Raw genomic sequence first — 13,828 nt, 5'->3', positions numbered from 1 at the left:
GCAGAAACCAGGGCACCAGACATCCTCCTTTTTGGTATCTTTATTAGTGCAGAATAATCACAACATTTCAGCCTCACAGGGCCTTTATCAAGCAATGGAAAGAAGAGAGAAATGCAGAAACCAGGGCACCAGACATTCTCCTTTTTGGTATCTTTATTAGTGCATAAAAATCGCAACGTTTCGGCCATGGAGGGCCTTTATCAAGCAATGGAAAGAAGAGAGAAATGCAGAAACCAGGGCACCGGACATCCTCCTTTTTGGTATCTTTATTAGTGCATAAAAATCGCAACGTTTCGGCCATGGAGGGCCTTTATCACGCCATAGAAAAAGAGAGAGATACAGGAACCATTTGGTCTATGGGTGTGTGATAAAAATCAGATCCCGCACAGACCATCTGCTTGGCATCCGATTTTTGCAGATATATTTCTATTATAAACCTAGAAAACTGTATGCGATCATCTATGTGGTTGTATGAAAACGGATTGCATTACATGGACACAGGGATGCATGTTGATGAAAATCTCATGAAAATGAGAAAAAATCATCCTAGTTTTTCGGATGAAATTCAAACAACTTTTCACATGCTCGTCTGCTGCCACCTTAAGGGTTAACTCACCTTGCGGTTGTGTCACCACTCCACAGGTGGTTCATGTGTGATAGTTGAGGGTTGGTCTGCTGGGAACCCCTCACTAATCTTGAGAATAGAGTCATTGTGCTCATACATGGCCAGAACCCTATTCACTTTGTGGGATTAATGGGACAAGGTGTCCATCGCTCCTATAGACGTGAATAATAGAGGTGGTCACTCGCACGGACTACCACTCCGGTCACGGAGATTATTGGGGCCCATGTTGTTGGCATTAAGCAATTTAACCTTTATTGCCTGTCCTGTACATCAAGGGCCGTGGTCTGAAAAGTCACTATGAGTGTAACCCTCTAATGGAACCAGATCTACAGTGATTGTATGTGCAGATTGTGTGTGCTACCCCTATAGCTACATCACTAACGTGGTTTGTGAAAGCATACACCTCTGCGATCCTGGCTCTCCATGGATACATGTTTAATGAAGTAAGCTTTTCCTAAGTAAATCCCTCTTAATATACTTAAATACTACATATTAATCCCATGTGGAAAACTCTACTAGGCTCCACACTCTGCAACGAAAGGAGCAATCCCTGGGTAAATGTTGTAACATTTGATCACAAATACTTATTGTGCAGATATGTAATATTTGCCAATATACAAAGATATATCACTTATTCCTATGGCAAAAGAAGAGTTAACAATTTTCCGCTGGTTCATAAATGGCACAAATGTTGGCACCCCCACCAAACAAAAAGCCAGAATGAATGGCCACTATTCTCCCGTCATATATCTCCTCCTCGATTTATGAAGACGTTTTGACTCTCTGGGATCCGACACAATTATTCTTTTGTTTTCGGGATGGTGTATTTGCGATGACAAAAAAAATAACTTTCATCAGAGTGTACCTTGATAAGACAGAACAGGGAGTGAAAGTCCCTTACATCAGCAGAGAAGCCAGAGAATTCACAGGGAGATAGCCATCTTCCGGGGACAGCCGGGGTAACTGGAAGTCTCCGAACTTCACAGCAATATCTGAACGTTTTCACCCAGTAATTAAACTTTTTCTTAAAACTTAGCATAGGGTGGTATAAATTGCAGTGATGGCCTGACGCACCAAGATACATCAATACTTAAGGCCCTGTATACATTATAGTCAGCCGCCCTCCCCTAGGCTGTCCATCTAATGATATAGGAGTCCCTTGATGCTCCCCTGGACGATGATGTCATTGGAGAGAATGATGGACCCTGCTGAATTTTATGGCCCGATCCTTTAGTTTTTGCTGGAGATAAGTTTGTGGCAATGGTTTGGGGCGACATTTGGCATTTCAGTGCCGCTCACCCTTTCATTTTTTGTCATAGACTGTACAATATCTTCAGAAATAAATGGAAATGTACCAAATTATCTCCTTAGGATTTTTTAATTAGTGGTCCAAAGTAATAACAATAAAAGAATGTTTTTCAACTTACATGTTGCAATTTAAAAAAAAGAAACAGAATAAACAGCATGAGCAGCAATAAAGGCACCCCTAATTAATACTTTGGCATTGATGAGGATGACAACCTCCAAAAGTTTCTTATAGCCATCTATAAGCTTCTTGCACTTCTCAGCTGGTATTTTCTCCAACTCTTCCTTTGCAGTTTGCATGTTTTTTTTCCCAATAACAGATTTTAACTGACCCCAAAGATTTTCAGTGGGATTGAGGTCAGGACTCCTATATAGCCATTTTAAAATAGTCCTGTTTTTCGCTTCCAACCATTCCTTTGTACTTTTGCATGTGTGTTTTGGATCATTGTCTTACTGGAGGACCCATGATCTTCGACTCAAACCAAGTTTTCTTACACTGGTAAGACACTCTAAATAAAATCTCTTGATGATTCTCTGAATTCATGATTCCTATGGTACGGTTAAGGCCTCCAACCCCACAGCATTATGGATCCTCCACCATGCCTAATTGTTGGTAGGGTGTACTTTTCCTTATAAGCTTCATTGCACCATCTGTAAACAAACTATTGCTTTTTTTTTCATTTTTGTTTCATCTGTCCACAGAACATTTTCCCAGAAGGATTGTGGATTATGATGAACATACTTTTTGGCAAAAATCAGTTGTTACTTTTTATGCCTTTTCTTCAGCAATGGTTTCTTCCTTGGCCTTCGCCTATAAATCTCTGTTTGGTTTAGTGTGCGGCATATGGTACTTGTTGAAGCAATTACCCCAGACTGTTCCAGGTTGGCCTTCTGGTCTTTGGATGTTTGATGTGTTTTTTTCCTCCATTCGCACCAACCTTCGAAGATATCTCTTGTCAATTTTCATCTTTTCCAAACTTCTAGGGAGGTTTCTGGCAAACTCCTTAACATTACATATTGTTAAAACTAGGATGCTTATCCCTGCGCTGGTCAGTTCTGCGTCAGGGGGTGAAGGTCACCGGGTATATCCCATCTGCAAATACGTTCATGCAGGTTTTGTACAGCAATTTTTATTTGTAGTGTAATTTAAAATGTAGGTCCGACCTCGTATATTTATGGTGTATTAATAAGATGTTAGTCCCACTAATGGGACATGTTTCTACAAGAAGGAGACCCTGTTGAGCAGAAAGGTGGTCAGAAATCTTATACTAATCCATGGGAATTCCAACTACAGCGATGTGTCAGGTCCTCCGTTTTCAAGATACTTGAAGGTCTCATTTGTGAGATCTGCATCTGTAAACATTTTAGCATTGAGACTTGCCTATTCAAATGTATGAGTGCACACAAAATGGATCCCACGTGGATCGGCCACCAAAACGAATGCTGTACGGATTGCATATGAATGACACTACAGATGAAAAATTGTCGCCTTCATCTGGACGGTCTCTGTGCGGACCATGAAACTCAGACATGTGATGTCGACCTTATGGCACATTTGAACAAGGCAATAATCGGCTTTTCCACATTGTAACTACTTGTCTGTGCAGATAATGAAGCCAACAGATCATAGCATGCCGACCACCGCTCGTATCATCCCGTACATACAATGCAGAAGTTTTCTTTTCTTTTTTTCCTTTATTAGAATTCCTTTTTTCCTTTTTTTATTACATTTTTAATAGTAGTGAGCGAATGTGCTTGAATAACGTGTTATCCAGTATGCTCCAGTGTTATCCGAGTATCTTGGGTGTGCTCAGTTATGTTCGAGTCCCCGCGGCTGCATGATTGGCGGCTGTTACACCGCAGCAACACGTGTCTGTTTGTTAGGCAATCCCTGAATGTGTTGCGGCTATCTAACAGGGACTCCAATATATTATCCGAGGACACCCAAGATACTCGAATAACACATTACCCGAGCATGTTCGCTCATTTCTAATTTTTAATATTATGAAATTTAGCCAACATCTTTGTATTTTTTACCACCTTGATCCCCCTGCTCTATGCATTTAGGAGCTCCTTTAATTTCTCTCTGTCTGTAGTTTTCTACCTGCATTCACCCAGCAGGCAGCTCTACATTTCCCATCATGAGATAGGTAATTTTTGATAAATGGGAATAATACATTAGTTTGTTAATGCAGAAGATAGGAGTTTTCATATACCACTTTAATTTATATCACACTATTATCTGTGGGCTTTCTACACATTGCAGGTCCTCGTGCAACTTATCTATATTCTCTATAAGTAAAGTCCTCCCCTACACATCAGACTAATGGAGGCTGAATGTACAGATAATGACAGGTTCGATCAACAGTGTTAAGGTACCGTCACATTAAGCGTCGCTGCAGCGATATAGACAATGATGCCGATCGCTGCAGCGTCGCTGTTTAGTCATTGTGTGGTCGCTGGAGAGCTGTCACACAGACAGCTCTCCAGCGACCAACGATGCCGAAGTCCCCGGGTAACCAGGGTAAACATCGGGTTACTAAGCGCAGGGCCGCGCTTAGTAACCCGATGTTTACCTTGGTTACCATTGTAGATGTAAAATAAAACAAAACACTACATACTTACATTCCGGTGTCTGTCGCGTCCCCCAGCGTCAGCTTCCCTGCACTGTGTAAGCGCCGGCCATAAAGCAGAGCGGTGACGTCACCGCTGTGCTCTGCTTTACGGCCGGCCGGCGCTGACACAGTGCAGGGAAGCTGACGCCGGGGGACGCGACAGACACTGGAATTATTATTATTATTATTATTTATTGTTATAGCGCCATTTATTCCATGGCGCTTTACATGTGAGGAGGGGTATACATAATAAAAACAAGTACAATAATCTTAAACAATACAAGTCATAACTGGTGCAGGAGGAATCAGGACCCTGCCCGCGAAGGCTCACAATCTGCAAGGGATGGGTGAGAATACAGTAGGTGAGGGTAGAGCTGGTCATGCAGCGGTTTGGTCGATCGGTGGTTACTGCAGGTTGTAGGCTTGTCTGAAGAGGTGGGTCTTCAGGTTCTTTTTGAAGGTTTCGATGGTAGGCGAGAGTCTGATGTGTTGTGGTAGAGGGTTCCAGAGTAGGGGTGATACGCGAGAGAAATTTTGTATACGATTGTGGGAAGAGGAGATAAGAGGGGAGTAGAGAAGGAGATCTTGTGAGGATCGGAGGTTGCGGGTAGGTAAGTACCGGGAGACAAGGTCACAGATGTATGGAGGAGACAGGTTGTGGATGGCTTTGTATGTCATGGTTAGGGTTTTGTAGTGGAGTCTCTGGGCAATGGGGAGCCAGTGAAGGGATTGACAGAGGGGAGAGGCCGGGGAATAGCGGGGGGACAGGTGGATTAGTCGGGCAGCAGAGTTTAGAATAGATTGGAGGGGTGCGAGAGTGTTAGAGGGGAGGCCACAGAGCAGGAGGTTGCAGTAGTCAAGGCGAGAGATGATGAGGGCATGGACTAGGGTTTTTGCAGATTCATGGTTGGGGAATGAACGGATTCGTGAAATATTTTTGAGTTGAAAGCGGCAGGAAGTGGAAAGGGCTTGGATATGTGGTTTGAAGGAGAGATCAGCGTCAAGGATTACCCCGAGGCAGCGAGTTGTGGGACTGGGGAGAGTGGGCAGCCATTTACTGTAATGGATAGGTTCGTTGGGGGGGTCGCGTGAGATGGTGGAAAGATGATGAATTCTGTTTTGTCCATGTTAAGTTTCAGAAATCTAGCGGAGAAGAAGGATGAAATAGTGGACAGACATTGAGGGATTCTATATGTAATGTAAGTATGTAGTGTTATTTTTTTTTTACATTTACAATGGTAACCAGGGTAAATATCGGGTTACTAAGCGCGGCCCTGTGCTTAGTATCCCGATGTTTACCCTGGTTACAAGTGAAGACATCTCTGGATCGGCATCACACACGCCGATTCAGCGATGTCAGCGGGTGATCCAGCGACGAAATAAAGTTCTGGCCTTCTAGCTCTGACAAGCTATGTCACAGCAGGATCCTGATCGCTGCTGCGTGTCAAACAACGATATCGCTATCCAGGACGCTGCAACGTCACGGATCGCTATCGTTATCATTCTAAAGTTGCTCAGTGTGAAGATACCTTAACAACTGTACAACTGATTGTCAGGGGAGATAAGGGTCTGACATGTCCGATTTTAGACTGCAAATGCTTCTGATTTCCTAAGATAAGCTGCCACCAGAGATGTCTACAGGGCTCTCTGTGTACGGGGGAGATGGCCGAGATAGCTGCCAGCAGAACGATCAGCTAAACCATTCATACCATACGAACGATAAATGATCTTTTCATCAGTCGATTGATTCTATGATTGTCACCTCATGTATATGGCCGCCTTTAAAGCCCCATACACATTAGATGGCTTTCGTCCACCAGCCATCTCAGCCGACTCTCCCATACACAGGAGTGCTCATTTAGCTAAGCTCTCTTGTGGTCTTTATGAGGGCAGGAGAACAATGCGGTGGGCAGGAGAACAATGCGGTGGGCAGGAGAACAATGCGGTCGGCAGTCTGAAATCGGACATATACAATCGACATCTCCCTCGACCATCATTTTGCCGGTGCACCCGTGCACATCCGATCCTCCTCTTCATCTGTTACGACCGTTCTAAAATAAAACCTATTCCATATACAGTAATGGAGATCTCTATATCTGTCAGATGGATTGGAGGACAGACTTTTAAAAATTACAGATCAGTTTTCTGGCAGATATCCTATTTAGATCAACTGGCCATTTACACACCCCAATATGGATTGAAATAGCTTTTTTTTTTGCATACGAGCGTCCAATGTAAAAAATGGTATAAAATACGCACATAGATGTAACATGTCCCCTGCACAAAAGAAGCGCCGCTATCTACTGCAAAAATCAGGTTTGCAAACACTACTAATTGTGATTGTGTGCGTGTAACGATCAGAGCCTGTCCTTCTAGAGGTCCAAGCATTGCCGGGGAAGGTTGAATGAATGTATTAGCCGGCAGGAAGGCTAGCGTTCTTTGCAACTGAATGGTCGCTGCATAGCAACTAGACAGAGGATGCAATGAAGCTTGTACCGTTTAACTTCTCAGGTCCGCTCTGCCCAGATTTTCTCAATGAGTTCAAACATACCACCATAATTGCATATTTTCAAACAGACTATTGCTTTAAGGAAAGTGCCAATAGAGGACCCCCACGTGTCAGGTGTGTCGCTTTAACAAGAGACACAAGTCATATTAATAAAGGTGATTTTGCTCTAATGTAGAGCCGGGTTTCTGGAGTCAGATGATTCCGGGGTCTTTTATGTCTCTGCCTGCAGGACGGAAGTCAACGACCCTGCCCATTGACACAGAAAGTCACTTGCCATGTTCCTGCATGCATAATTGAAAAAGTGGTGCCCCCCTCGTCTATTGATCAGCCTTTATCATGGCGATTATAAAGCCTTTTGATTTTAGGTGATTCCACCAAGACATGTTATACGTGCATACAATTATCTACCAGCGGTTCTTACTACATACTGTTTTGCTATTTTTGACTTGAAATGCTTTTTTGGCAACATGGGCATAGCTAAGAGCAGGCAGGTCAAGTGCACGGTGTGCCAGGTCAGGTGCCAGCGGATGGCCGTAGTATTTAGATGCAGGACTAGGGCAGCAAACCCTTTTCCAAAAATGGCAGCAGATTTAGAGACTTAGACCGCAGTCATAAAGTTATGGCATATTCTACTGACATTTTTTATTCTAACCTTTATAGCATACTAGTCATTTCACGTGATTTTTCAGAATAAGCTGACTATGTAGGAGTACACAAGGAATAACACTTATATGACTTGTATCCTGCATTTTTCACCAGTTTTTCCCTCTGCAGATTCTAGTTCTAATTGTCGTCTCTGAGCTGGTGGGTAGAGAAAAGCTACTATAATATCTCCCATACACAGACATGAAGGATCGCTGCTCACCTGTCTCTATATAGCACATATTGAGCAGATGCAGTAACACGGAGCGCATTATATAGCGGTACTGAGCAGTGTAACAGTGATTCCAGCAATAGGGTGAGATCAAACACTTACCAGAAAGCAGCAGCCCCCATTTATGTATGTTCCTCCATGTTTCCCTGCTTCTCCCCTTCAATAGGCAGCTGTGACCCGCTTCCTTAGTGAGCTGACAGTCTGTCGTGTTTTTAGTATTTATAAAGTGAATTCTAAGTTCAGGAAGCAAGCAGAGAAGTGACTCATAAGTGGAGAAAGAAGCAGATTTCTAGGATATTTTACCAAGTCTTTTGGATTTTCTTGTGCTATTGAATTTATACAAAGTTTTTAAGCAACCACTTAACTGTATAGCCCAAGCATAGTATACAGGTCCTTCTCAAAAAATTAGCATATAGTGTTAAATTTCATTATTTACCATAATGTAATGATTACAATTAAACTTTCATATATTATAGATTCATTATCCACCAACTGAAATTTGTCACGTCTTTTATTGTTATAATACTGATGATTTTGGCATACAACTCCTGATAACCCAAAAAACCTGTCTCAATAAATTAGCATATTTCACCCATCCAATCAAATAAAAGTGTTTTTTAATAACAAACAAAAAAACCATCAAATAATAATGTTCAGTTATGCACTCAATACTTGGTCGGGAATCCTTTGGCAGAAATGACTGCTTCAATGCGGCGTGGCATGGAGGCAATCAGCCTGTGACACTGCTGAGATGTTATGGAGGCCCAGGATGCTTCAATAGCGGCCTTAAGCTCATCCACAGTGTTGGGTCTTGCGTCTCTCAACTTTCTCTTCACAATATCCCACAGATTCTCTATGGGGTTCAGGTCAGGAGAGTTGGCAGGCCAATTGAGCACAGTAATACCATGGTCAGTAAACCATTTACCAGTGGTTTTGGCACTGTGAGCAGGTGCCAGGTCGTGCTGAAAAATGAAATCTTCATCTCCATAAAGCATTTCAGCCGATGGAAGCATGAAGTGCTCCAAAATCTCCTGATAGCTAGCTGCATTGACCCTGCCCTTGATGAAACACAGTGGACCAACACCAGCAGCTGACATGGCACCCCACACCATCACTGACTGTGGGTACTTGACACTGGACTTCAGGCATTTTGGCATTTCCTTCTCCCCAGTCTTCCTCCAGACTCTGGCACCTTGATTTCCGAATGACATGCAAAATTTGCTTTCATCAGAAAAAAGTACTTGGGACCACTTAGCAACAGTCCAATGCTACTTCTCTGTAGCCCAGGTCAGGCGCCTCTGCCGCTGTTTATGGTTCAAAAGTGGCTTTACCTGGGGAATGCGGCACCTGTAGCCCATTTCCTGCACACGCCTGTGCACGGTGGCTCTGGATGTTTCCACACCAGACTCAGTCCACTGCTTCCTCAGGTTCCCCAAGGTCTGGAATCGGTCCTTCTCCACAATCTTCCTCAGGGTCCGGTCTCCTCTTCTCGTTGTACAGCGTTTTCTGCCACATTGTTTCCTTCCAACAGACTTACCATTGAGGTGCCTTGATACAGCACTCTGGGAACAGCCTATTTGTTGAGAAATTTCTTTCTGGGTCTTACCCTCTTGCTTGAGGGTGTCAATGATGGCCTTCTTGACATCTGTCAGGTCGCTAGTCTTACCCATGATGGGGGTTTTGAGTAATGAACCAGGCAGGGAGTTTATAAAAGCCTCAGGTATCTTTTGCATGTGTTTAGAGTTAATTAGTTGATTCAGAAGATTAGGGTAATAGGTCGTTTAGAGAACCTTTTCTTGATATGCTAATTTATTGAGACAGGTTTTTTGGGTTATCAGGAGTTGTATGCCAAAATCATCAGTATTAAAACAATAAAAGACCTGACAAATTTCAGTTGGTGGATAATTAATCTATAATATATGAAAGTTTAATTGTAATCATTACATTATGGTAAATAATGAAATTTAACACTATATGCTAATTTTTTGAGAAGGACCTGTAGATAGAGCTTGTTTTTTTCTCTTTTCTTTTTCTGCTTGCCTAATTGCTAAATTATTCCAAATGGAGAGATCTCAAATCTATTATTCTGAGGAGGGATGAGAGTGATGATTTAAAATATTAAATGACAAAAAAAAAATTTTTTTTTTCACCACGTCTTCAGCTTGTAATTCTGCAATATTTTATGCAGCCGTGATGGAAAGTCTCGTCGTGGCCAGAGCAGCTCTCTGTTTGTCCTATTTGCAAGAGTTTTGGCTTCTAGAAGGATTGTCGTTCTACATGACGGCACATGTCACATCGTATCCCCCATCATATCTGCTGATTATCTGTCATTGGGAGAAGACAGGATGCCACCACTGCCATAACTGAGTCTATTCTCAGCTTGTATTGTCTTCTGAAGTCCAGAGGAACTCTGCAATTTTCCTTCTTCCAGACACATCAGTTTCAACCTGAACTATGCAGAATGTAGCGGCGATGGTCATCTAACTCACAAACCGCTCCATCAGGAGTAATCCTGTGCCCGTTTTTGGACTAGAATGTACTAAAAAAGGGATCAAACTTTTATCAATCAAGACATCAAGCTCTTCTAAATGCAGCCTGTAGCATATTTTGCAAAAATAATCATAAATATGGCCCTTGAAGAAATGTATGCAATGCATTAATTTTTTTAAAAGTTATAACGTAAAGATGTGTAACTTTCTAAAACGCTTTTAATTTTCACCACGTTTGTAAGATCTCTGCTTGCTATCGGTCAATGGATGCATTCATTGTGCACATACAGAAGCTGAAAACCAGCAGAGACCTGATACCTGAGCTGCATAATTGCGGTCTGAAGCTCTGTATCACTTCCGAAAAAATATATTCTTGAAGATCCTGCCAGCGACCATGGCCAAAGCCCAGACTAGACCAGCTCCTACCCTGGTCGATTCTTCCTACACTGCTAAAGGTGGTTGGCAGGTCCCTCCCTATGTGCAGGCGAGGGAGAGACCTCTCAATCACCTGCAGCGATACCTGGAAGAGCCGGATTCACAGTATATTTTCTCTGAAATGCCGCCACACTTCAGAATAATATACCCGGCTGAGATTCATGCAGCCCGCAGTTTGGGCAGTATATCACCAGACAGATCCACTGTATGGGGTTTCAGCACCTGGATGTTAATGACAAATGGATTCATTGACAGCAAGCAGAGATCTTGAAAATGATTTGGGAGCCGAAACTAAAAGAATATTGGAAAGTTACAAAACTTTTTTTTTCCCTTTAATTTGATAATGGAGATAAATGTGCACCGTTCTGCCAATCGATGGGGGTCATAGTGGTAGGACCCTCACTGATCTATGTTATCACCTATGTAGTAGATACTGTAGGTGATAAGTTATCTTCACTGAACAATCTTTTAAAATCAATAGCATAGGAAATGTTAACACATCTTTATCAGAAAAATATGCTTCTTTTCCACTTTTCCACGGAGGGGTCTGCTGCTTTCTAGTATGTGTTTATCTCAAACCAATGCTGGATTCACAGCTACAATGCTAAGCAATGTGGTATAATGTCATCTATGTTGCTGCTGCCTCTGAACATAAACTATAGGAGAACAGGAATCCCTAATGTCTCTGTGTGCTGTGTATGGGAGACACCATAACAGCTAGTCTACACTCACTATTCTATGCATCGGTCCTGAATCTGTGCCCTGGCTCTTTCACCCAGTTCAACTAGACTCTGTTATACTCCATGTTGTGCTTTGCAGATGGCCAGGCATGATCCCATGTGAGCATCCCCTCGGGCCTGTATATAAAGCTCACCAAAACACACACCTTTGTCTTGGTATTAATACTTCAGTGTTACTACACCTTAACCTACTCGGCCGCTGTCTGCATCCTGCCTGCCTGTGATTTCCAAAATCCCACCTGTCTGCCTCCAGTCTCCTGTACTTCTGTCACCATCTTGTGATTATCAGCATCCCGCCTGCCTGCTGGGGGTCTCTTGGATGTCTCCCGCCTGCATGTGGTTTTCAGCATCTCACATGCCTGCGTTCTCCTGGATGTCCCCCGCCTGCCTGCGGTTTTCAGCATCTCACCTGCCTGCGGTCTACTGGACATCCCCCGCCTGCCTGCGATTTCCGGCAACCCACCTACCTGCAGTCTCCTGGATGTTTCCTGCCTGTGGTTTCCAGCATCCTGCAGAGAGGAAAACTGTTAAAAATGCAGGATACAAGTCATTTAAGGACCAGAAATAGTGTTATTTACAGTGCCTTGCGAAAGTATTTCCCCCCTGGAACTTTTCAACCTTTTCCCACATATCATGCTTCAAACATAAAGATACCAAATGTAAATTTTTGGTGAAGAATCAAAAACAAGTGGAACACAATTGTGAAGTTGAACGAAATTTATTGGTTATTTTAAATTTTTGTTGAAAATTAAAAACTGAAAAGTGGGGCGTGCAATATTATTTGGCCCCTTTAACTTAATTCTTTGTTGCGCCACCATTTGCTATGATTACAGCTGCAAGTCGCTTGGGGTATGTCTCTATCTGTTTTGTACATCGAGAGATGGAAATTCTTGCCCATTCTTCCTTGGCAAACAGCTCGAGCTCAGTGAGGTTTGATGGAGATCGTTTGTGAACAGCAGTTTTCAGCTCTTTCCACAGATTCTCCATTGGATTGAGCTCTGGTCTTTGACTTGGCCATTCTAACACCTGGATACGTTTATTTGTGAACCATTCCATTGTACATTTTGCTTCATGTTTGGGATCACTGTCTTGTTGGAAGACAAATCTCCGTCCCAGTCTCAGGTCTTTTGCAGATTCCAACAGGATTTCTTCAAGAATGGTACTGTATTTGGCTCCATCCATCTTCCCATCAATTTTACCCATCTTCCCTGTCCCTGCTGAAGAAAAGCAGGCCCAAACCATGATGCTGCCACCACCATGTTTGACAGTGGGGATGGTGTGTTCAGGGTGATGAGCTGTGTTGCCTTTACACCAACCATATTGTTTGTCATTGCTGCCAAAAAGTTTGATTTTGGTTTCATCTGACCAGAGCACCTTCTTCCACATGTTTGGTAGGTCTCCCAGGTGGCTTGTTGCACACTTTAAATGACACTTTTTATGGATATTTTTGAGAAATGGCTTTCTTCTTGCCACTCTTCCATAAAGGCCAGGTTTGTGCAGTGTACGACTGATTGTTGTCCTATGGACAGGTGTCCCACCTCAGCTGTAGATCTCTGCAGTTCATCCAGAGTGATCATGGGCCTCTTGGCTGCATCTCTGATCAGTCTTCTCCTTGTTTGAGATGAAAGTTTAGAGGGACGGCCGGGTCTTGGTAGATTTGCAGTGGTATAATACTCCTTCCATTTCAATATGATCACTTGCACAGTGCTCCTTGGGATGTTTAAAGTTTTGGAAATCATTTTGTATCCAAATCCGGCTTTGAACTTCTCCACAACAGTATCACGGACCTGCCTGTTGTGTTCCTTGGTCTTCATGATGCTCTCTGTGCTTCAGACAGAACCCTGAGACTATCACAGAGCAGGTGCATTTATACGGAGACTTGATTACACACAGGTGGATTATATTTATCATCATTAGGCATTTAGGACAACATTGGATCATTCAGAGATCCACAGTGAACTTCTGGAGTGAGTTTGCTGCACTGAAAGTAAAGGGGCTGAATAATATTGCACTCCCACTTCTCAGTTTTTGAATTTCCACAAAAATTTAAAATAACCAATAAATTTAGTTCAACTTCAAAATTGTGTTCCACTTGTTGTTGATTCTTCACCAAAAATTTACATTTGTTATATTTATGTTTGAAGCATGATATGTGTGAAAAGGTTGAAAAGTTCCAGGGGGCCAAGAACTGTCGCAAGGCACTGTATCATGTACACACAAGTAGAAGGTACAGTGA

The sequence above is a fragment of the Ranitomeya imitator genome, chromosome 9 (assembly GCF_032444005.1).
Source record: "Ranitomeya imitator isolate aRanImi1 chromosome 9, aRanImi1.pri, whole genome shotgun sequence".
NCBI lineage: Eukaryota > Metazoa > Chordata > Amphibia > Anura > Dendrobatidae > Ranitomeya > Ranitomeya imitator.
The sequence above is the reverse complement of the archived record's forward strand: the minus strand, read 5'-3'. Positions refer to the sequence as shown.